The sequence below is a fragment of the Hemitrygon akajei genome, chromosome 4, assembly GCF_048418815.1.
Source record: "Hemitrygon akajei chromosome 4, sHemAka1.3, whole genome shotgun sequence".
Lineage (NCBI taxonomy): Eukaryota > Metazoa > Chordata > Chondrichthyes > Myliobatiformes > Dasyatidae > Hemitrygon > Hemitrygon akajei.
In genome coordinates, this window is record NC_133127.1 from 60,570,635 (window position 1) to 60,595,342 (window position 24,708).

At 39.2% G+C, this 24,708-nt stretch overlaps 1 long non-coding RNA gene across 2 annotated transcripts in view; it reads left to right on the plus strand.

Moving 5' to 3' along the window:
• The first annotated feature begins 978 nt into the window (after positions 1–978).
• Positions 979–24,708, plus strand: part of LOC140725917 (uncharacterized) — a 29,251-nt gene continuing 5,521 nt past the window's right edge. The window contains exons 1-2 of one of the 2 annotated variants that reach the window (XR_012098515.1): positions 979–1,231; positions 12,440–12,547. This is a non-coding gene — a long non-coding RNA (uncharacterized lncRNA). The remainder of the gene's footprint in view (positions 1,232–12,439; positions 12,548–24,708) is intronic. The other variant, XR_012098516.1, reaches the window with a different exon arrangement.

The following is a 24,708-nucleotide window of genomic DNA, read 5'->3' on the forward strand; positions in this document are numbered from 1 at the left end:
CCTCCTCACTTTCCCTGACCAGGCGAAGGTCATTGAGCTGCATCTCCAGTTCCCTCACGTGGTCCCTAAGGAGCTGCAGCTTGACACAACTGGTGCAGATGTGGCTGTCTGGGAGGCTGGGAATCTCCCAGACATCCCACATCTGACACCCAGTACAGAACACCAGCGTCACAGACACCCTTCCTGTTTCCTTTCCTCATAGGTAACTTACCTCGCCTCCACCTGTTATCGCCGAAGCCTGAATGAGCCAAAGCCTTACTACTCTGCTTCAGATCACTCTGTCGATGACCTGTCCTTTGATGACCACTCTGCTAGGCAGTGTCTCCCATTTTAAACAGATCTTAGAACCATTGCATATAATGATACTAGGTCTAACATCTGCTTAAGGGACTTGCTCTGAAGTTAGTCAAAAAGGATGCAGAGCATCTACAAGCTTTGGCTTCATCCATATGACCAGCATTGGCATAGGCAATATTACAAAAATGAAGTAAGTTTATTTCTTTTCATTTGCTTGAATATACATAGCGATAGGATGAACATCAATACTGCTCATGCTCCTATGCCAGTACTAAGGCTCTCGCTGTCCCATGTTCAACTCTTTCCACTTGCCCTCATTCCAGCTCTTTCCAAGACCCACTTGAAGCCCAGTATGTTTATATTATATTTCAGTATTGCTTGATAATTATACTGACTAAGGATACCTGATTACTATCCAGATTTTATGTTGCATGACAATGAACTGAATTTTACTAAACATGGGTTGTTCTCTGGCCTACCTCATTGGCAACACTTCACTACAACCAAATGTAATTAGTATAGATGGCAAAAAGACAGCATGGGCATAGTGGGCTGAAGGGCATGTTTCTGTGTTGTACAACTCTATGACTCTATGATATTTGTGTTAAGACTATTGTGCACTAACTCTTTACTCTTTCACAAAATGGCAATCTGGATTGTGACTTTTTTTTCATAGGACATCTGCTCTCTCGCTTGCACAGCCCAATAAGCAGCTCCCTGACAACAAGAACAGCTGAACTCCACAGCCAAGTAAAGGTTGAATATGATGACTTGATTTAACTTGAAAGCTTTAGAAAAATGGTGAGCACCTGAAAGTGCTTTTGGACAATAATTCAGCAACATGTACCAGTAATTACAGATAAGCTATCAAAGCATCAGGACTGTTTTGAAGGATTGAGACTTCTGCAACCTCTGCCAACCCACAGTCAGAGAAGTGAGTGCTCACAATACTGACAAAATTATAACACTAATCACATTATTATGAGGAACAGATTGTATGCTATATGCTGATCTGTTTTGACAAGAGTTGACTTGCACATCATAAACATTCATCATTCCATAAATAAATTTATTTAAAAAGAATCATTCCCCTCTGAAATTTGTTCATCTGTGACATATCTGCCCAGCTTCTTTACCTTGACACTGCAAATGTTGCCCACAAAGTGAGTACCAGCTTTTTCTGCAGAGTGTGATCATTTACTATTTTAAATGTGTGATATCTATTATAAGTATCAGAAACCTGGAGACTACTCTGCCTGATATCTTCTCAAAAGCTTAATGCATTCTAACAAAAACCTTTGCCACATATTTTTAAAATAGCTATTAACCCATTTAAAACAAATGTATTCCTTAATAAGTTAAAGCTAGCTGATGAGGAATTACAGGCATCAAATGTGAGAAATGTAAAGATATATTGAGACTATCTAGGATTAAAGAGCAATATGACAATATGGTCCAAACATGAGAACATAATTCAGATATGATAGAATCTAGAAGGTAAAAAAAGCCAACAGTCATGGTTTGTATATATTCAAGTATGAAAACTGGACTTGTATGACCTTCATTTATACAAAAAGCCAGCTACAGAATATCATGGAAACTCTAGAACAAGATCATGAGTAAAAAAAAATCTAAAAATAAATAATGCAACCTGACTAATTTGAACAAGAATTGAATTAATTCAGCCTTCATCGAATCTGCTGAATTGACTGACAAGAACTTCATAGCTTTAGGTAGCAGTACATTATGGAGAGATTTTCAATAACCCTATGTACTTTGTATAAGATCCTACCTTACCCAAGCAACCATGCACTTTTTATACCCTGTCAATTGTGGATGAGTATTTAGTTTAAATAAATAAATAAATGACATTTTGAAAGGGATTTAAGGACCAAATTTTTGTTTCCCTCTGACACACCTCACTGGCAACACCTCACCTGAGGAAAATAGCATATATATGCAAGAGTTCAGCAAGGGCCGTGGAAACATTCAGAGAAACATGGGACAAACTGGAGCAATTTGGAAGAGTCCAGTCGAAGGGGCAGTTTTCCATGCTGTATCACACTATGATTCAAAAAACTAAAATACTGTAGTTGCTTGAAGTCTGAAATAAAAAAATGATTTAAAAACCTCACAAATGCTACTGCACTCTGGAGAGAGAACACTGTTTCATATCAATGGACATTGTTTCTCTCTCCTCAGGTGTTCCCTGATGTATTAAGAATTCCATTTATTTTCTGGGTTTAGTTTTAATGTGTATTAAATGCCAGCAGCCACTGCAGCATCAGAGATACTTGGGAGATTAAAGTAATGTGGAAGAATAAAAGATATTGCTGAGATTACCCTTATGCCTGTACGGAGAAGCACTGTTGTAGCAGTTCATCGCTCTACAAAAGACGGTTGCTGTGGCATTAGCACCATCAAGACGATAAATGAAGCAAACACTCTGATCTGTGCCCATTGAAGTGATGATGGTTGTAACAAATGCATCATCAGACAATATAGCAAATCTATTATCATGTAGGAGGGTTATAGCATATTGAACATTTCCCAGTTGTCCAATTAATAAAAAGACAATTGCTTGGATTAGCTGAGTGAAACATATGGTATGCAACAGTACCCATTTTTTTCTGTACATATTTTAGTTAATGAGAAGGTAATTCATAATTGATATTGCAAGTTTTATAAAAAGGTATCTTGCTCTAATGGTCTTGTTATTTAATCATGTTACATTCATTTTTCAGACGTAGAACAGATGCCAGTGTTGTGGATATGGTCAATGTTTTTATTATCCCAGATTGAATCAAGCAGTCCTGTCTAGACCCAAGAAATTAGAAACAGTGCTTGGAGAGAGCAGGTATACTTAAGACAAGTTTAAAGATTTTAGTGTCACATCAAACTTAATTGGTATGCTATGTCAACTTTATTTTGTCACAAGCTAGATAGCAGTTTCAGTTCAGCTAACCATGCTGTGAGAGGAAGAAATCACAAGAGCACAAAGGTGTAGCAAAAATCAGCATGAAGATAAAGGGATGTAGTTAAGCTATTTAGTGGAATGTCTTAGTGGACAGAAGACAAGGCTAACAGTGAAAACCTTTGTGAAGTAGTTAATAAAGATCTCAGCAAAGCTGATGACTTAAGAGTGGACATTATTTTTAAACAGAGATGAATAGCTATTGTTTAAAGATGACCAATTGTCGTTAGCCACGTGCACAGGAAAGAATAAGTACAGGTTAGATGGGTGTAAGTGGTGAGGAAATCTAGTGCTGAGAGCCTAAACCTATCAGACAGAATCCAGGATAGTGAGGACCTGCACTTGGAGGCAGGGTTCTGAGTCAGTAAAAAGGTAAAACAGTGCCATGTTGGGATTCATGTTTCTTTTGAGGGCAATCGACTATCATCAGATTACACTACTTCCTGCTAAATTGGTAAATTGATTTATTATTGTCACATGTAATGAGGTACAGTGAAAATCCTAGTTCGCAATCCATCCCTACATAAAATATCATCATATCAGTACATTGAAAACAACAACAGGATGCAGAATAAAATATTATGTTAACAGAGAAGTGCACAGTACAGGTAAACAATAAGGTGCAAGATCGCGATGAGGTAAAGAAGCCTATCTTGGAACATAGAACAGTACAGCACCAGAACAGGCCCTCAGACCACCATATTGAGCCGAACCAAATAAATCAGTATTCAGGTGACCAACTAATTTTTTCAGTTCTGCCTACACATTGTCCACATCCTTCCACTTGCCTCGCATTCTTGTGAATATCCAAATGTCTCTCAAAGTTCTCTAAAGTATCTGCTTCTACCATTACCCCAGGCAGTGCTTTTCTGGCAAAGCCCCATCTTTGTGTCAACAAGATGCCCCTCACAAATCTTTTGAAATTACCCCTGCTGGTATTAGACATTTCAACCCTGGGAAAAAGACTCTGTCTGCTTACTCTATGTATGTTTCTCATATTCCTATAAACATTTATCGGAACTCCCCTCATTCTCCGCTGCTCCAAAGAAAGCAACCCAAGTTTGTCCAAACTCTCATTACAGAACCTGCTCTCTCATCCAAACAGCATCCTGGTAAACCTCTTCTGCTCATTCACCAAAGCCTCAACTCCCTTCTAATAATGGGGCAACCAGAACTGTATGCTCTACCTCAGATGAGGCCTAACTAGAGTTTTATAGAGTGGCAATATAATATCCTGACATTTGAACTCAATGTCTTGACATAAAGGCAAGCATGCCATATGCTTTCTTAACCACCCGATCAAACTATGTAGCCACTTTCAGGCAGCTATGAATTGTCAGTCATCCATGCTATCTACAGCACCAAAATGTTGATATCATCTGCAAACTTACCAATGATTAGGAGAGCAAACAGGTGTTTACAGGAGGCAAAGAAATAGCTACAAGATTGCTTTGAGACTGTGGACTGGTTGTATTCCAGGAATCATCTGTAGATCTGAATGAATATACCACAGACTTTATTTAAACAGCTGTAGATGAGTGTGTCCCCACAAAATGATTTGGAGTCTTCCCCAAATAGAAGCCCTGGATGAACCATGAGATCTGCAGACTCTGAGGGCCAGATCAGAGGCATTCAAGTCTGGCGACCAAGAAAGTTACAAGAGATCCAGTGATGAATTCTGGAAAGCCAACTCATAAGCAAAGTGGCTATTCTGGACTAAACTTGGAAGGAAGCTCAACTGTTGTGACAGGGCTTGAATGCTATCACCTCCTATAAAGTTAAATAAATCTACATAGGTGACAACAGGGCTTTGCTTCCAGAAAAGCTTAAAGCCTTCTGTTTGCTTTGACCATCAAAACATGGAGGAACTATCACAAATTCTCAAAGCCCCTAATGATCCTTTGATTTCGGACTCTGAGGCTGGCATGTGAGCGGCTTTTGGTGGTGGGGAGGGGGGGGGGGGGGGTGAAGCCACAAAAATCATCCGACCCAGCTGGAGTACCTAAATAAGTACAAAAGAGCTCTGCTGGTCAATGGGCTGGACTGTTCACGTAGATCTTTAACCTCTCACGTCGGCAGTCTGAGGAACTCATCTGCTTCACGCAGGCTTCAATTTTAATGTGCCTAAGAAGAACGTAAACATCTGCCTCAATGACTATCACCCTGACACTCATAGTTTTGTGAGGCTGGTGATGAACCCCTGCCTGAGAAGAAACTCAAATTTGCCGACTGGAGCATCAAATCCACAGATGATGCAATCTCATCGGCTTTTCACTCAGCCATGGAACATCAGAATGCCCTTTATCGACTACAACTCATTTCAAAAGCATCAAACCCTCAAAACTAATCAATAAGGTCCACTACCTTATTTGCTGCTGCCATCACCCCCAGCAATGTGTTCCAAGCACTTATCGCTCCCTTTTCTTATCCCACCTATATTTGACTTCAATCACCTTAAAAGTATGTCCTCTCATATTAGCCAATGCTAAAAAAAAGGCTCTGACTGTCCATTTAATATCTTCTATGCCTCTGTAAAGTCAGATATCATCCTCCCTTGCTCCAAAGAGAAACGTTCTAGTTCTTTAATCCAGACAGCATCCTGGTAAATCCCCTCTTCACCCTCTCAAAAGCTTTCAATTCCTTCTAATAATGAGGCAACCAGAAATGAACACATTACTCCAAGTATGGTATAACCAGAGTTTTACAGAGCTACAGCATTACATCAGAGCACTTTAACTCAGTCCCTCGACAAATGAAGGTCAACACACCATGTGCCTTGTTAATCACCCTGTTGACTTGTATGGCAATTTTGAGCCTTCTATGGATGTGGACCACAAGGTCCCTCCATTCCTCCACACTGCAAAAAATCCTACCATTAAACTTGTAGTCTGACTTCAAGTATGACATTCCAAAGTGTATCACTTCACACTTTTCTGGATTGAACTTATTCTACATCTCAGCGCAGCTCTACATCTTATCATTATCCACAACTCCAGCAACTCACATATCATCTGCAAACTTGCTGAGACACACTTCCACAATCTCATCATTGTCATTTATAAAAAATTACAAAGAGTAAGGGTTTCAGAACAGATCCCTGTGGAACATCACTTGCCTCCCTTATCCCATGCCTCATGACCTTCATGAGCCTACCAGGGCTATTGTTGAACAACTTGATAAAATCTATATTCACCAAATCCACCACCCTACTTTCATCAATTTGCATTGTCTATTTTTTTCTCCCTGCCCTGTTGTATATCTCAGTTAAATCTCTCTTCAGTTTTCTTTGATTCAGAGCAAACAAACTCAGCTAGTCATGCATTCTTCAAAACTGTCATTCTACAACCTTGTAACATCTTCATAAATCTGCTCTTCAACATTTCTGCTGCTTTAATTTGTTTGCAGTGTGTGGCATATACTAGAATAGCTGGGGTATAATGAGAGCTTTCATCAGTTTCAGCCTGAGCAAAAACTTCCTTTATTTGTTATCTTGATTGATAAGGCAAAGACTCTTTTTGTCTCTTATTGACTTATCAATGTGTCAATGCATATGTGTGGGTCCATCAAAATATGCTCACAATCTCTCCGTTCCTCTGCTATTCTGATTGTACAGATCTTGGTAAGACTGATGGAGTAGAAAGGTCAGTTGCTTATTTCAGAATAGATGATTTTTGAATTGAGATAAACAACTGATTGTTTAAAGATAACCTATTGTTAATGACCACATGATTCACAGTGAACAGCATATTGATGATGTCTCCTTGTATGGTGACAAAGCTTTTACAACTGAATTGCCAAGATCAGAGAACCACTAAACTCAACCATCAACCTCCCGTGTTACACATTTTCCAGGTTATGTCCATGAGGAACAGTATAACAGAAGGCAAGATCTTAGCAGATATACTCTCAGTGGCCACTTTATTAGGTACACCTGTACACCTGCTCATTAATGCAAATATTTAATTGCACAATCATGTGGTAGCAACTCAGTGTGTAAAGGCACATGGACATAGTCAAGATGTTCAGTTGTTGCTCAGACCAAACATCAGAATATGGCAGAACTGTGACTTTGAACATGGAATGATTGAAGGTGCTGCATGGGGTGGTTTGAGTATCTCAGAAACTGCTGATCTCCTGGGATTTCCATGTTTAACAGTCTCTACTGTTTGCAGAGAATGGTGTGAAAAACTAAAATTGTCCAGTTCTGTAGGTGAAAATGCTTTGTTAATGAAAGTGGTGAAAGGAGAATGGCCAGACTGGTTCAGGATGACAGGGAGACAACAGTAACTCAAATAACCACACATTACAACAGTAGTGTGCTGAAGAGCATCTCTAATGAATGCACAAGCCATTAATCTTTGAAGTGTATGGACTTCAGCAGCAGAAGATCATGAATATACACTCAATGGCCACTTTATTAGGTACAGGAACTACCTAATAAAGTGGCCACTGGGGGTATATGTTACCATTTGTACACATTCCCTTATCATGTTTAATCATTAAGTGGTTAGGTGTATTGTGGGATTGGTTCAATCCAATGTCTGATTCATTCATTAATTTGTGGGGTAAATAAGTAGAAAGTTGAGTTATTTCCAATCTTAGGGCAACCAGCTCCTAGGAGACAGGTTGAGTCACAGAAGTGTGTCATTAGGAGCACCATGTCTATGCCAATCATCATAAGGTTATACTAATTTTATACTAATCAGTATTTATTCCAACCCCAGTTATCAGCACTTAGGATGTATCCTTTAATGCCTCATAAACTCAAGTGCTTATTATAGGTGCATCTTAAATATTGTGAGGTGTTGGAATCAGGAACATAGACCCATTAAGTATTAACTACCTTCCAAATGAGATGGTTTTCACTCCAATCCCTTTTAAACTTCATACTCATTACTTTAAACATCTGCCTTTGACACCTCTGTCATGAGGAAAAGTTTCCTACTATCTAGTTTATCCATGCCTTTCATAATATTGTTCCAAGAGAACAAGAGAACCTCTGCTCCAACAGAAATGAACCCAGCTTATCCAGTTTCTCTTTGTATTTCACACGGGCATGGAAAAGAGGGATACAAACTGTGTAAGCAGCTGAGCGTCATTTAAAGTGGTTTACACTGGCATGGTTGAGTTTCTGGACTGTTCTATGGAGCAATACTGGGATCATATTAAAAGAACTACATAATTATATGCAAACACGAGGAAATCTGCAGATGCTGGAAATTCAAACAACAACACGTACAAAATGCTGGTGGAACACAGCAGGCCAGGCAGCATCTATAGGGAGAAGCGCTGTCGACGTTTTGGGCCGAGACCCTTCATCAGGACGAAGTGTTCTGACGAAGGGTCTTGGCCCGAAACGTCGACAGCGCTTTTCCCTATAGATGCTGCCTGGCCTGCTGTGTTCCACCAGCATTTTGTGTGTGTTGTTGTTTACATAATTATATGAGCTTCTTGTCTTTTTTATTTAATATGTCCTTTAGTAGAGTACAATGTTGGTAAGTGCGAGGTCATCCACTTTGGAAGGACAAATGGAAGAACAGATAATTACTTAAATGATAGAAAAAAAATTGCAGCATGCTGCTGTGCAGAGTGACTTGGGAGTGCTTGTGCATGATTCACAAAAGGTTGGTTTGCAGGTGCAGCAGGCTATCAAGAAGGTAAATGGAATATTGGCCTAAGGGATTGAATTTTAAGAGCAGGGAGGTTGTGCTGTAATTGTATAGGGTACTGATGACACCACACCTGGAGTTACTGCATGCAGTTCTGGTCTCCTTACTTGAGGAAGGATATACTGGCTTTGAAGGCGTTGCAGAGGAGGTTCACCAGGTTGATTCCAGATATGAGGGGGTTAGACTATGACGAGAGATTGAGTCGGATGTGACTGTACTCACTGGATTTCAGAAGAATAAGAGGAGATCTTATAGAAACATATAAAAATATGAAAGGGATCGATAAGATAGAGTTTGTTTCCACTGATAGGTGAGACTAGAACTAGGGGACATAGCCTCAAGATTCGGGGGAGTAGATTTAGGATGGAGATGAATTGGAACAGCTTTTCCTAGAAGGTGGTGAATCTGTGGAATTCTCTGCCCAGTGAAGCAGCAGAGGCTACCTCAGTAAATATATTTAAGACAAGGTTGGATAGATTTTTGCATAGTATGGGAATTAAGGTTTATGGGGAAAAGGTGGGTAGGTGGAGATGACTCTATGGCCAGATTAGCCATGATCTTATTGACTGGCAGTACAGACTCAACAGGCCAGGTGGCCTACTCCTGCTCCTATTTCTTATGTTCTTACATTCTTAATTAAGTTTATGTAGATTAGTATAACAAAAATTGAATAATTGGAATATCAATTTATCCAATTAATCAAAAACACCAATGTACAATATCAAAGTTATTGGCATATTTTGAAAGCAAATTTACAATGAGTTTGCGATGTTCATCGGAACACAATTTCCTTCTATAATTTTACATCTGATATATTTTTCATTGCTCTTACTTTCAGTCAATGACCTTCCTTGACTAACAGTAGCACAGTTAACATCCTCTGTGTATTGCAAAATAATATACTGCATAGCATATAAAGGGCATTTGGAATGCAGTCACTGTGGAACAACTGAAATTTTTGCTTCAGGAGCTTAACTTTCCAAAGGTTTGATGGAATTCTAAGCCCTCTCAACAGTGATAACACTTCTAATATATTTTTCACAGCATTTAGTTGCTGAGCTGCTCATTCAGTGGGGATTCCTTAGTGGTAACATTGCTGATAGCTCTCCTTTACCGGAGACTTTAGGATATATGTTGCTGATCAGAGAGGGCTGGGATCACAGAAATCTTCATCTGTGAAGGGTCTGTACACATTGTGTCCTCAAAGACCTAGACCTCACTGGTAAGTAATGTCTTCAAAGAAGATGTGTGATATTCTTGTGTTGACATCCAGCAAAGCTTGCATGTCTGGATGACTCTAGCTATAAAAGCAAAGATCACAACTCTGTTTTCTACACTTTAGTTCACTCCAGTTGTTTGCATTAACTCTTTCAAGTTTCACATCCTACTGTACACTATTAGAATGAAGAGATCACCCTGGTTCTGGACTCAATGTGGAACAACTTTATATATTTTGGTATTAGCTCAAAGCAGGCGACATCTCAAAATCCATTTAAAGGCAAGGAGTCTCCTCAATAATTCTGGTTTCTTCATTAGAGCAAGTTTGAAGGTAGGCTAACGAACATAAAAGAAAAAGAAGGAATTAATAGATAATTTTTTAGATTGGAAGCCTGTGGGAATTTTACGGATCAGTGTTTGGGTCCCAAATTCTCTGTCAATGATTTATTAGAGGCAATTAGTTCTACTGTTGATATGGCACTCTGTGGTGTTGTGAGATGAGATGAATTTACATGTGAACAGAAACATGTTACTGAAAATTTGATGCAATATAATGAGGAAACATGCGATATCATACATTTAGGTAGTAAAACTTATATAAGTGAAGTATTTTTCAAACGGTGAAAGATTGAGAAGTGCTGGTGTGCAAACAGACCTGCACGTCTTTCTAAATGAGTCACGAAAGTTCAGTGATTAACAAGGCAGACAGTATGTAGGGTATGAATACTAGAACTTGTACTGAAATTATGGTGAGAACGTCACTGGATTATTGTGGATAAGTCTAGACTGCCTAGTTAAGGAAGAATGTGCACATGATTAGTAAAGAACAATTGTTTGCATGGTAGAATCCTAGAATGATGGAGGGAAAAGATTTGCTTTATTTGTCATATGCACATCAAAACATACAGTGATATGCATAATTTTGCATCAATAACCAACACAGTCCAAGGATTGTGCTGGGGCAGCTCACAAGTGTTGTCACGCTTCTGGCGCCAGCATCATATGCCCACAGCTCACTAACACATACACCTTTGGTATATGGGAGGAAACCAGAGCACCCAGAAGAAATCCACGCAGTAACAGAGAGAATGTATAAACTCCTTACAGACTGCGCCATGAATCGGAGATTGCCAGCGCTGTAAGGCAATTATGCTTACCACCATACCATCCCCAGAGAAAGAAGCTATGGTTGGCCTTTGAGAGAGCTGAAGCAAACATGCCTATTTGCTTTATAAGTTGGAAGAACGAAAGGTGAATTCTTATCTTGGTGTGCTTAAGAAGCAATGTACTGATCTTAGTTCTTCCTGGCTGGTGTGAGTAGAACCAGGAACACAATCTCAGAATTATTGTTCAGCCATTCAGAACTGAGATGAGGTGGAACGTATTCATCAACAAAATTCTCTACCCACAAGTCTATACACAGCCTCCCCCACAGATAGAAAGAAATGGATTTTTGGATGTTAAGGGAATTAGCTGATTTTGTGCAAGGTGATGGTGCTGAGGTAAACGATGAGCAACGATCTTATTGAACAACAGAATAATGAACTGAAGTATCTTCTCCTGTTTCTATACTTATATTCTTTCTGGGAGAAAAGCACACCAAAGTTGTACATGCAGTTTTGAACAACTGCACAACATTTTTCAGGATGGTCCTCATTTCTCACAAAAACTAAATGCAATGTTTTTACACAAAACAAAAAGGTAAAATCTAACTTAATCCACAAGCCATCAGTGAAAGTTCTATCCTTGAGGATTTCTTAAACTTTATTATTGTAACATGAAGTCTTTACACAGATAAAGGCAACTTGCTGAGTAGATATGTTCTGTTCTGTGCCCAGCTGATATCATTCATTTGCAGTTTGTCAGTAGCGAACATCTCAAAGTTGCGTTAATGTCATTGATTTAAATTGACAGCATTAGTGTGATGACAATGAAGGTGTGATAGCTTCCACCTAACAGTTTAAATGCCACAAGAATGATGTCTACACAAATAATATTTTATTTCACTTATTCCAGATTTTCTGACATTCCTGTATCATAATATCATCATATGACATTATGGTACCAATATCAGGCCAGAATAATTAATAAGGGAGTACTGCATTATTAGAGATGCTATATTTTAATGAAATATTAAATAAGATTTACATTATAGTTAGTTTTGTAAACAGCATAAGATTTTTGATGTATTAATATTGTTGAAACAAATGTGCGAGTTACCTGTCACATAGTTATGTATTGTATATCTAAATAATGTTTCATTTTATCTTTTGAAATGTAGTTGAGCTTCGGAAAAAGCTTGAAGAATTATTATACTTGGTTAAATCAAGCGTTTTTGTTCTTGCATCAAATTTGTGAGACTTGTGAGTGAAAGGCACATTTGAAAAAGGTAGAAACCAATTTCATCTAATCCTCCGTCTATGCTTTATATATGCATAAATTCATGTAACAATTTTCCTATGAAGTCTGATCAGCTTTGCCTAATGTTAAAGCAGATGTTCTATTGCTAATTATACAACTCCATAATTGATTGAATTGTAACTGGCTACTTCAGCAAAAACTAAAACTTTGTGCTATGTGTTGTTCAAAACCGCACGTAGTGGAAGGTAATTTTTTTATATGATTTGTAAATTGACTTTGTATGTTGATAGTTTGACAGATACATTAATTTGAAAAAATGCACTCCTCATGCTTGTGACTGATTGGACAGATTCATAACCCTTCATCTGGAATGCTTGGACAGACGAGTGAATATTAATCAAGAAATTTCCTTTTCCCAATAGACTGGTGCGTAAGTGATATGGAGTATCATACAGAATATCAAAAAGATGAATATCAAACAGAAAGTATTGTACTTTTCTACATCGTTATACCACAGAAATTAATTGAAACTACTTTAATTTTAGCTCCAACCATAGATGTCAATTGCTTACTCAATATTCATCACAAGAGCATAAAGGGTAATGAGCAGATATGTAAAGCAGACATATTTATTTGAAGAAATAGGCATGTCAGAACCCAAATGATCACTTTGTGTGTTTAATAAATTAACATATTTACTACTGAGCCAAATTATATTCTCTTGAGCTGTGGAATTTTATTTACATTTCCGTCTTCAATTGCAGAAATAGTTAATAACTGACATTGTGAATAATGCTGTCAAAAGTAGGTTATCAATACAAAAAGCAGTTGTAAATATACCATTATAATCAACAATTTATTAGTTAGATCTGTCATTGACACTGATACATGGGTAAGATTTTCACATTTAAATAAACCAAATTGCTAAACACAAATCACCATCTGTTCTAACAAATGTATTGTAGAGAGTGCATTACAATGGACTTGAACAGGGTAACTCAAATGGAGGCCAAGAATAGGATGTGCACAGTAGCCTAATGTGGCATTATTCACTTTTGATTAATAAACCAATGTGAGATCAAGAGAGAGGCAAATTTCTCATCAGATATTTAACTGCAAGGAGATCTAACAATTTTGGAATGAAGTTCAGTTCTTTGATTTAGGAAAGGTTGTTTCTTTTGAAAATTTTAGTTGCAAGTCCAGTATTTAGATGCTTCACACATACCAATATTTTTTGAATCTAAGGTATACAAGGGCTTTCAAACCCTTGGGAAATCATTGCAAGCATTGAAAATAATATATATGAAATATAATAATAAATCAATGGATATAAATAGAGAGAATAAATAGAGTCAGGGTCAGTTCAGTTTATCAACTGAATTCTGTGTAACATAAGTTTCATCAGTTCATTATTTAACATTGGAGTAGAATCTAATAGAAAAGTATCAGCTTTTAATATTATAATTAGGACTGTCATCTAATTAAAACAATTGTTATTAATCATGCAATTATGAAGATTATTATTGTTTAGTTCAAGTTTAATTGTATGGTAAAGCAATAATGGAATAGGAATCTTTTGACTTTGAGAGATAGTGAAGAAAATAAGAGTAAGGGATGTGTGGAGAGAGGAGAGGAAGTGTGATAGTAGTGAAAGTAGAGTGGAAGATAGATGTAATGGGAATGGGGAGGTGTTAATAGAGAACTTTCTTCATATCTTCATTGGTGAATATATCAAGTTAATAGGGCTAGAGTGAGAAGAATGAGGAAAGTGAAGCCAGGCTAGCTCTTCTGATTGTTCCTGGGGAAATTATTTAACCAAACGATAGTAAGTGCTTTAACCTCAGCTCTTCATAACACAACTTTACCTTACAGTCTGAGGAAGTAAATTTAAGAAGAGCTGAAAGGACAATAGCAAGTAAATATCATTGTTCAATCTAGGTTTTCTGAAAGGCCTCTTCCAGCTGTTCCTATAGTGCAGACAAATGGTATCACCAGGATCTGTGGAGACTATATGATAACAATTAACAGAGATGTAAAGGAAGATAGATGTCCCACACATCATGACTGATGATTTGCTTGCTCTTCTAGAAAGAGGATAGATGTTTATAAATTTCTGATACATCAGGTGTTTATGAGCAAATTGGCTTAGGCAACAGTTCAAATAAATATTTAAAAATGAAAGTTTAGTAAGATTGATTTCCATTTAGAATATCACCAGATTTAAGTATCTCATAGAGGACAAATAATAGTTGTATTCGAGGTCTGCAGGTATCATAACTATGGATGTAACATCAAGAAACTAGAAAATATATTTTGATAATTCCAAGATTTGATGTACAGTTGGGGTTTGACAAATATTGTTTATAGACTTATAAGAAGACTATCCTGTATTGAAGATAATTACTGAAGGAGGCAACCAAGTTACAAAGAAAGTTATAAAAACACAAAATGCTGGCAGAACTCAGCAGACCAGACAGCATCTATGGGAGGAGGTAGTGATGACGTCTCGGGCCAAAACCCTTCATCAGGCACCTGATGAAGGGTTTCGGCCCGAAACATTGTCACTACCTCCTCCCATAGATGCTGTCTGGCCTGCTGAGTTCTGCCAGCATTTTGTGTTTTTATTTATTTCCAGCATCTGCAGATTCACTCGTGTTACAAAGAAAGTTAAATCACTATTGGATACATAAAGTCTGAGTATTTTGACATTAGAAGAAAGTTTACCAATGCTGAAATAAAACAGAAAATAATGCAAGTAATCAGCACATCAAGACATCTGTGGAGAGATTACATCAGAGTTAATGTTTCATGTTGACAATTCTGCATTCAGTCCAATCCTTCAATTCAACATACGATGCCAAAGGTAGCAGGAAGTGGGTGGGATGACGTGTAAGCAGTGAGGATCTCATCAGTAGTAGCGTGGTGTGTGAGCTCACAGTATCTAACTTCAGGAAGAGGAGTGGGCTTTCAGTGGCACTGGAGCTCCAGGTCATGGGGAAGGGGACCCCAGCATTATCTAGACAGATAAAGACAGAATCAAGAGCATGCACTGTGGTGTGATTTCCAATTGTATTTTTTTTTAACTTTCCAGTACTAGTACATGCTGCTAGTCTGAGCAAATGGATGTGCTCCCACATGGCTGCCTTGAGTCAGTAGGTTGGTCCATATTCAAGGGCTCAGCAGCCAATCTAAATGAGCATATCACTGCTGTCCAAACTTCATCAGCAAGTGTACAGAAAACTGTATACCAAAGTGGTCAAATCAGGTGTTCCCCCTTTGGAAACAGTGGATGAACTGAGAGGTACACTCCCTACTAAAGTCCAGGTATGCAGGGTTCAAAACAGGTGGTCCATTGCAACTTTTCTATCACAAAAACAGTGTCATGTTGGACGCTATCTCCCTGGCTCTATACTAATCAATGGAATGTCTGCATAAGAAATAGACCTACAGTACATATAAATCCTCTAGAGTGACAGTTTTGGTACCCTCTTTAATAGTATTGGCTAGCTTACTTTCGCAATCCATCTTTACCTTCTTAATGACTCTTTTAATTGCCTTCTGTTTGTTTTTAAAAACTTCCTTATCCTGTAACATCCCACTAATTTTTGCTCTGTTATATGTCCTCACTTTGGCTTTTATGCTGGCTTTCACATTTTTTGTTAACTGCAGTTGTATCATCTTTCTTTTAGAATACTTCTTTCTCTTTGGGATGTATATATCCTGTGCTTTCCAATTACTTCCAGAAGTCCCAACCATTGCTGCTCTGCTATCGTCCCTGTCAGTGTACTTTTCCAATCAATTCTGGCCAACTTCTCTCTCATACCTCTGTAATTCCCTTTAATTCACTGTAATACTGAAACATCTGACTTTAGCTTCTCCTTCTCAGAGTTTGGGATGAATGCTATCATATTGCGATCACTTATCCCTAAGAGATTTTTTTTACCTTAAAGACTCTAATCGATACTGATTCATTTCACAACACCGAATCCAGAATAGCTGATCTCCTAGTGGGCTCAACCACGAGCTGCTCTAAAAAGCCCTCTCATAGGCACTCTAAAAATTCCCCCCTCCTGGAATCCAACAACTATCTGATTTTCCCAATCTACCTCAATTTTGAAATCCCCCATAACTATTTTGGCATTGCCTTTTTTGCATGCATTTTCTATCTCCCATTGGAATTTGTAAACTGCATACATTCTACTGTTTGGACATCTGTATACAATTCCCATTCGGGTCTTTTTACCTTTGCAGCTTCTTAGCTCTATCCACGATGATTCAACACCTTCCAATCCTATGTCACCTCTTTCTAATGATTTGATTTCACTTTTTACCAACAGAACACTGCCACCCCCTCTGCCTTCCTGCTGGTCCTTTCAAAACCTTGGACATTAAAGCGCCCAGCTATAATCTTCTTTCAGCCATGATTCAGTGATGCCTACAATATCATCCCTACCGATCCGTAACTGTACTAACTATCTCTCTGTATGTCTGATCGATCACCCCCTCAGCTTGCTAAATGATGCTGAGTTTATCCAGTTCCAGCTCCGACTCCATAGCGTGAAGCTGCAGTTGGAAGCATTTCTCGCAGTTGTAGTCATCAGGGACACGGGATATCTCCCTGCCTTCCCACATCCTGCAAGATGAGTATTCAACTATCCTGCCAGGCACCTCTACTGTTCTACCTGAGCAGGCATAAAAAAGAGAATGAAAAGGAAAGATAACCTAGAGCTTTTCTTTTCTTTTGCTTTCTCTGAGTGGAGCCTCTCCTCACCAAAGCCTCGAAGAACTAAAGCCTCAAGATGACCACTCTGACTGACCATTCAGACAATAGCCACATCACTTGCCTCTGCCTTCTTTTGACTTGCTCTTGCTAATCAATGCCAAACACCAACTGGTTGCTGGTCAAGGTTCTTTTCTCAGAAATTGCCGCAAAGCTCTGCCTTTAAAATCTCAATCGCTGTACTGATTAAAAGGTAGCTCTCTAATGCACTCCCTGCCGTGCATTGAATCATAATTCAAAACAAGCTCATGTCCAAATACTTTGGCTTTTGATTCAGCACCTCTCTCTGCAGCTAGATCCTTGATTTCCGGACCACAGAATGCAATTTCTAAGGAAAGGCAGCAACGTCTCTGTCATTGCTATTCTAAACACGGGTACTCCACAATGCTGCACCCTTACCCTTTTACGTTACTCCCTGTATATTCATGACTATGTGGCCAGATTCTGCTCTGACTCCGTCTGCAAATCTGCAGAAGAGAGCATCTTGGAGGGTCAAATTAAAAATAACATATAGAGACAGAATACAAGAAGGAGATGGTGAGCCACAATCAATGCAGGTTGGTGAGAACACCTCCACCTCTAACAATCAATTCAGACAAACCCCAAGGATGCGTGCTTCGGCCACTGCTCTACTCTCTCTACACTCTACTGTATTGCTAAGCACAACTTAAACACCATGTATAAATTAGCGGATGTCACCACTGTTGTTGGTAAAATCTCAGATAGTGAAGTGGATGCATGCAGCAGTGAAATAACATGCAACAACTTTGCACTCAATACCAACAAGAACAGGGTGAATTTCAAGAAGTTGGGAGAACACATACAAATCGTTACTGAGCAGATTTTGGTGGAAAGTTCAAAGTACATTTATTATCAAAGTATTTGAAGTATACAACTGTGAGATTTGTCTTCCATGAGAGAGGCACTAAACAAAGAAATACCATGGAACCTGTTCGAAGTAATCATCAAACACTCGATATGCAGAAAAAAAAACCAAAACACACCAACTGCAAAAAATGGCAAATAATGCAAATAATATTAAACATCAGACCTCAGAGTCCTTGAAACAGTCTGGGAATGTTCAGTTTTAATTCAGTTCAAATCAATTTAGTTCTGTGTTGTTTATTGATTGCAGACCACAAAGCCAGTCCACCCCAATCAAAATGACACAAAATAGCAATTAAAGAAAGGAATAACCAGAAACTAGAAACACGTGTAGCACGAATGGTAGAGTCTCTAAAGCTGAGTCAAATCCACAAAACATGCAATGAAACCTTGCTCAAGACCCAAGATCTGGCATGTTTCTCCAGCAGCAGTGAGTGAGGGGGAGAAGGACACCATTCAAATGCAGGCAAGCAGCGCTGAACACCCGCTTGCCTTCTTCTCTTACCCTCTTTTATTTCAATCTTGCTCAGCGAATTAATCAGCGAGATCGGCACACACTCCACTCCAAACCTCACAGTACTCTCTTGGAGGAAGCAAAAACCCAGATTGCTCAATCAGCTCAAAAACACACCATCAAAATGTAAATCATGGTTTCCAATTGCATGTGGCTTAGTTGTAGAATCATATTTGTAAAAAAGAAAACGTAAAATAAGTAGTTTTATGAGTGGTCTGAAAAGCATCACCGTTGGTTGCTGGAACCATCTTCCATATGTTTGAGCAGTTTTGAGTTCCCGGATATCAACATCACCAAGGATTTGTCCCAGACCCAAGAGGGTGATGTAATTATGAAGAAGGCACACGAGTGGTTCTACCTCATTCAGTGTTTAAGAAGATTTGATATGTCACCATGGACTTTTGCAAATTCTGACTGCTTGCATAAACGCCTGGTATAGAGGCTCCAATGTGCAGGATTGTAAGAGAATGTAAAAGGTTTTAGACTAATGCAGATCCATCCTTGTCCCAATGCCTTTGACTGGCAAATTGAACAAAAGGTAATGGATTCAGCCAAGAACATCACGGGTAAAGCCCTTCCAACCATTGAGCATGTCTGCATGAAACATTGTCGTAGGGAAGCAGCAACCATCATCTAAGATCCTCAACACCCAGGGTATGCTCTTTTCTTGCTGTTGTCATCAGCTAAAAGGTACCAGAGCCTTAGGACTCGCACCACCAGGTTCAAGAACAGTTACTAACCCACAACGATCAGGCTCTTGAACAAACATCTGTTGAGATGTTCCAACACCAATTATCTTACTTTAAAAACTCTTTATCTTGATATTTCATGATCTTGTTATTCATTGCTACATGTTTATCATTGCATTTGCTCAGTTTATTGTCTTCTATGCTCTACTTGATCTTTCATTGATCCTGTTATAGTTACTATTCAATAGATTTGCTGAGTATGCCCTCAGGAAAAAGAATCTTAGAGTTGCATGTGGTGACATGCGTGTGGTCAGATAATAAAATTTACTTTGAACTTTGAAGTTTCCCCACCGAGGAGAAATCTTCAAGAGCACTGCCTCAACAAGGTGTCATCCATCAGAAAGAACTCTCACCTGGTAATGAGAGGGCTCATGTTCATTACTACCATCAGGGAGGAGGGACAGAACCCTGAAAACCCACACTCAATGATCTAGGAACAGCTCCTTTGCTTTCACAATCAGTTTTCTGAATGGAATCGGAAATTATGGACACTGCCTCATCATTCTTTTTAGTTGCACTCTTTATTTAGTACTTTATTGTAAAATTATGTTTTTACATTGTACTGCTCTAGCAAAACATGCAATTTCACAAAATTCTGGGGACCTCAACAGGCCAGGCAGCATCTATGGAGAAGAGTAAACAGTCAATGTTTCAGGCTGAGTCGCTTTATCAGGACTGGAAGAAGTCAAAGTATGAAGGTGGGGGAAGGGAAGAAGATGAACAGGGTGTTAGGTGATATATGAAACCAGGAGAGGAGGAAGGGGTGAAGTAAAGGACTGGGATGTTGGATGCTGAAAGAGATAAAAGGCTACAGAAGGGAGAAACCAACAGGAGAGGACTGAAGACCATGGAAGACAGAAAAGGGGGAGGAGCACCAGAAGGAGGTAAGGCGATAAGGTGAGAGAGGGAGACTGGAAAGGGGAATGACAAGGAGAGGAGCAATTGCTGGAAGTTTGAGAAATCAATGTTTATGCTATAAGGTTGGAGGCTATCCAGATGAAATATAAGGTGTTGCCCTCATCACAGCAGTGGAGGAGGCCATGGACTGACATGTTGGAATGGGACTAGGAAGTAGATTTGAAATGGGTGCCCACCAGGTAATCCTGCTTTTTGTGTCGGACGGAATGAAGGTTCTCAGCAAAGCAGTCTCCCAATCTACGTCGGGCCTCACTGATATGCAGGAACCACACCAGGAACATTGGATACCATAGATGACCCCAACAGACTCAGGGGTGAAGGGTCACCTCAAATGGAAGGACTGTTTGGGGCCCTGAATGGTAGTGAGGGAGGAGGTGTAGTGGAGGTGTGGCACTTGTTCCACTTGTGAGGTTAAGTACCAGGAGGGAGATCAGTGGGAAGGGATGAATGGACAAGGAAGTCAAGTATGGAGTGACACCTGCAGAAAGCAGAAAGTGGGGTGGGGTGGAAATTATGTACTTGGTGGTGGGATCCCATTTGAGATGACAGAAGTTATGGAGAATTATATGCTGGATTCAGAGGCTAGTGAGGTGATAGGTAGGGACAAGAAGAACCTTATCCCTGTTGAGGTTACCGAGCATGGGGTGCAAAATGGAGAGATGCAGATGAGGGCAGCATTAATGGCAGGGGTAGGAAAGCCCCATTCTTTGAAAAAGGAGGACATCTCATTAGCTCTGGAATGAAAATCCTTGTCCTGTCAATGATGCAGTGGAGATGGAGAAACTGCATGAAGGAGATGGCATTTTTACAGGTGACAGGGTGGGGAGAGTTATAGTTCAAGTAGCTGTGAGAACCAGTGGGTTTATAAAAGATATCAGTAGATTAACTGATCAGCTGGTGGCCACCCATTTCAATTCTACCTCGCCGTGTCAGTCCATGTCCACCTTATATTCTATCTGATGGCATGAACGTCAATTTCTTGAACTTCCAGTAATTGCCTTCCCCACCCCCACTTTCACCATTCCCTATTCCTGTTTCCTTCTTTCACCTTATCTCCTTACCTGCCCATCACCTACCTCTGCGGCTCTTTTCCCTTCCCTTTCTTCCATGGTCTTCTGTCCTCTCCTATCACATTTCTCCTTCTCTAGCCCTTTACCTCTTTCACCAATCAACATTCCAGCTCTTCACTTCACCCCCCGCCCCTCTCCCAGTTTCACCTATCAGCTACAACCTTGTACTTCTTCCTCCCCTTGCCCACCTTCTTACTCTGACTTCTCTTCTTCCTTCCCAGTCCAGATAAAGGATCTCATGGCCAAAAAAGCACACTAACTCCAGCCACTTTAATTCTTCATTACACTTCCACTGAGACCTATTGGCCTATAGCCTGTTCTACATTTCACAACTCTTATATTATTTTGAGTATATACAGGCATTTACCCTCTAAACTTCTCCCATTCATTGCATAGCCTGATAATGATTTTTTACAGCTTAATCTCATGACCATTCTGGTTTACCCTCTCAGAGATTTCCACCTCCCTCTTTTTTGTTTATCTTCTTCCCATTTCTGATGAAGAGCCTTTGACCTGAAACATTGACTTTACTTCTCTTCCTGCAGATAAGGGTATCAGTTGTGGACCTCTAGCATGTGCTATTTATTTGATTTTCAGCTACATAGTTTTCATCTTTTCTCCCCTGGTCTAGTTTCTTCTGACTTACATCTGTAACATTTCAGATGTCTCTCACAAATGTGATAATCATCTGTTCTTCTAAACAACTATTTAGTCACACATGAGGATAAACCTACCTGAGAGGCAGGTTTCCCCCTGTAGTAATTGTCGTGGTAGCGTGAAGATGTTCTCCTAAGGGTGCCTGTTGGTGGGCTGTCAGTTGGTTATAGAGGTTGATCTGGGATGCACATATTCCAGTGAAGTGTGGTTAATGGTTATGTCTTTTAGCTGTTCAGTTTTTCCTTTTGTTGCTCCATGAGAAAGGCCTCCATTGTGCCACAGAAAGCAATTGACAGCTGCAAAAGGAGATTCTCCCTGAATGTTAACTGTGGATCAACTGCTTAAAGAAAGGAATAGAGAAGATGACTGCATTTCAACAGGCAGGTGAATAATTTGTCAATTGGTCTTCAACTATTCATAAACATTTTTGAATTCTAAATTATGCATGAAGTCCCATGGAAATTTAAGCTTTCTGGTTTTTGATTCAAAGATCAGAGTGCTGAGAGGCAACTGAGCTGTCACCAGATTGATTATGGACAGCCAAAGTGTTCTCTTACACATAGAATATTATTCCAATAATAAAAAGCAGAGGCAGGGTACTACTAAATTTTTTCTTGATTCCACATCTGTGCTACTGTTTTCTATTAGTTTTATTGCCTTTTCATCTTGTGCTCTCCCATGGTTTCTGTTATGCTTTGTAAGTCCTGAAACAAATCATAATAAAAACAGAGAAGCTGGGAGATGCATGTCTACTTAATTTTACTTTTAGTGAAGTGCTCATATATGACTTTGTGGTGTAATGATCTATCCCATTCACATACTTCTTATGTATAACTGTAATGAGTTATGTAAACAAAGAATACTTAATCAAACAATATATCTACAATATTACACAAATATTACTGGAATATTGTATACACTACAGATTCCACCCTATTAATATTATTTAAAAAGTATATTGTGGAATATGAAGTTAGGTTGGTTTAGATTTCTATTGCTACATTGAGTCTATGGACAGTTTTAACATGGTAACCAAATCAAAACATCTATCAAAGATAAAGAAAGACCCATACTATGCATGTAGTAAAACTACAGGACAAGTTGGGAATTAAATTGAAGAAATTAATTTGAATAAAAATTATTCTTCATTTTTCACTTGGGTTTCTGCATGATCAGGAGAGTGAGAAGAGTAGATGTCTAAAACTGCATTTAAATATTATATTGGAAGAAGAAAGAATAATCTGCATATAATTTCCTATTTTTAGACACAGTCTCTCTGATCTATGCTAGGTCAATCAGTGATGCCACAACTTCCAAGATAGCACCACCACAGTTGAAGATCTGCTCAGTAGTATATAATGAAACATACTGTAAAAGTGAAACAATGTCTGTCGTAGGAGCAGAAGAGCTGTTTTTTGGTACCTATGGCAACCATGTAATAAAGATCTGGCATAGTCTACAAAAGTGCAATTGTTAACAAGAACTTCACCATATTTCCAGTTAAAGGTGATGCTGTTCTGGGAATATGGATCAGAATTGCATCTTTGAAGAGAGAAAGTTTAAACTTAATCAATTAACCAACTCCACATGTTTGTTTAAATGCTAATCACAGTAAACATAGTCATGAAATTGCCAGATTGTCATAAAATACCACTCTGTTCAATAGTGGTCTTCAAGAAACAGAAAAACATCCTTCTGCAGTACCTGCTGCTTGACTAGTAGTGTTCCCTCCAGGAAATTGCTTGTTGCTTCAGACTCCAGCAGCTGTAGCCTCTTGTGTCTTCAACTTACATTGTTACCTAATGTGGCTCAAATATGATTGCAGACCAAAATGTGGTCGATGATTAAGTGGCTCCTGAGTTTTCATGAATATAAATTTGCTGTTCCTGCAAGGCATGAGCATGGAACATGTGACACCGAGGCACCTACCAAGGTCAGAGACAAGTAAGAGTTCATTCCCCAATGGTACATGCTCCCAGCAACAAGACTGCCCTTCCCTACCCTTCTATCCATCTCAACAGATTGTGCCCCCCACCAGGTAATCCACAATCACTCTATGACACCTTCCATAAAACTCTGCATACCATCTCATGCAGTTTAAGTCAAGCTCATGTTCAGTCCCATCCGCGGAAACCCTGCAGTTCACACCCGCTGGTTCCTAACAGATATCATAGTCTGCTGATCATTGCTGATTTTGCTGCTTATGGGATCAGTCCATAGGCTCAGGCAGCTGGCACATGGTCATTTTCTGTCTCTGTGGAATGTTCCCGAAGTGCACCTGTCTGTAAGTACATTCATATCCGTAAGGACATCGTCGTGCCACCATCCTGTCAGGAATATCTTGCTGTACCCCTTGAACAGATGTGATCCACCATCTTCCCCTGCTCTCTTTTAATAATAGGGTGATTACATTCCTGCCTACATGATACATCTGCATTGAAGTTGTCTTCTCTTTAGTAGCAGGAAGTGTACCAAAAGTACCTCTACAAGAGTTGATTAAATACCTCTCAGGTGTTTGTCTGAGTGCTGGAAGCTGCAGGAGATTCAGCAAGAGTTTTCAGTTGCACCCTGCTGCTTTAAAAACAGCATGGTATTTCACAAGGCAGCACTGCAATA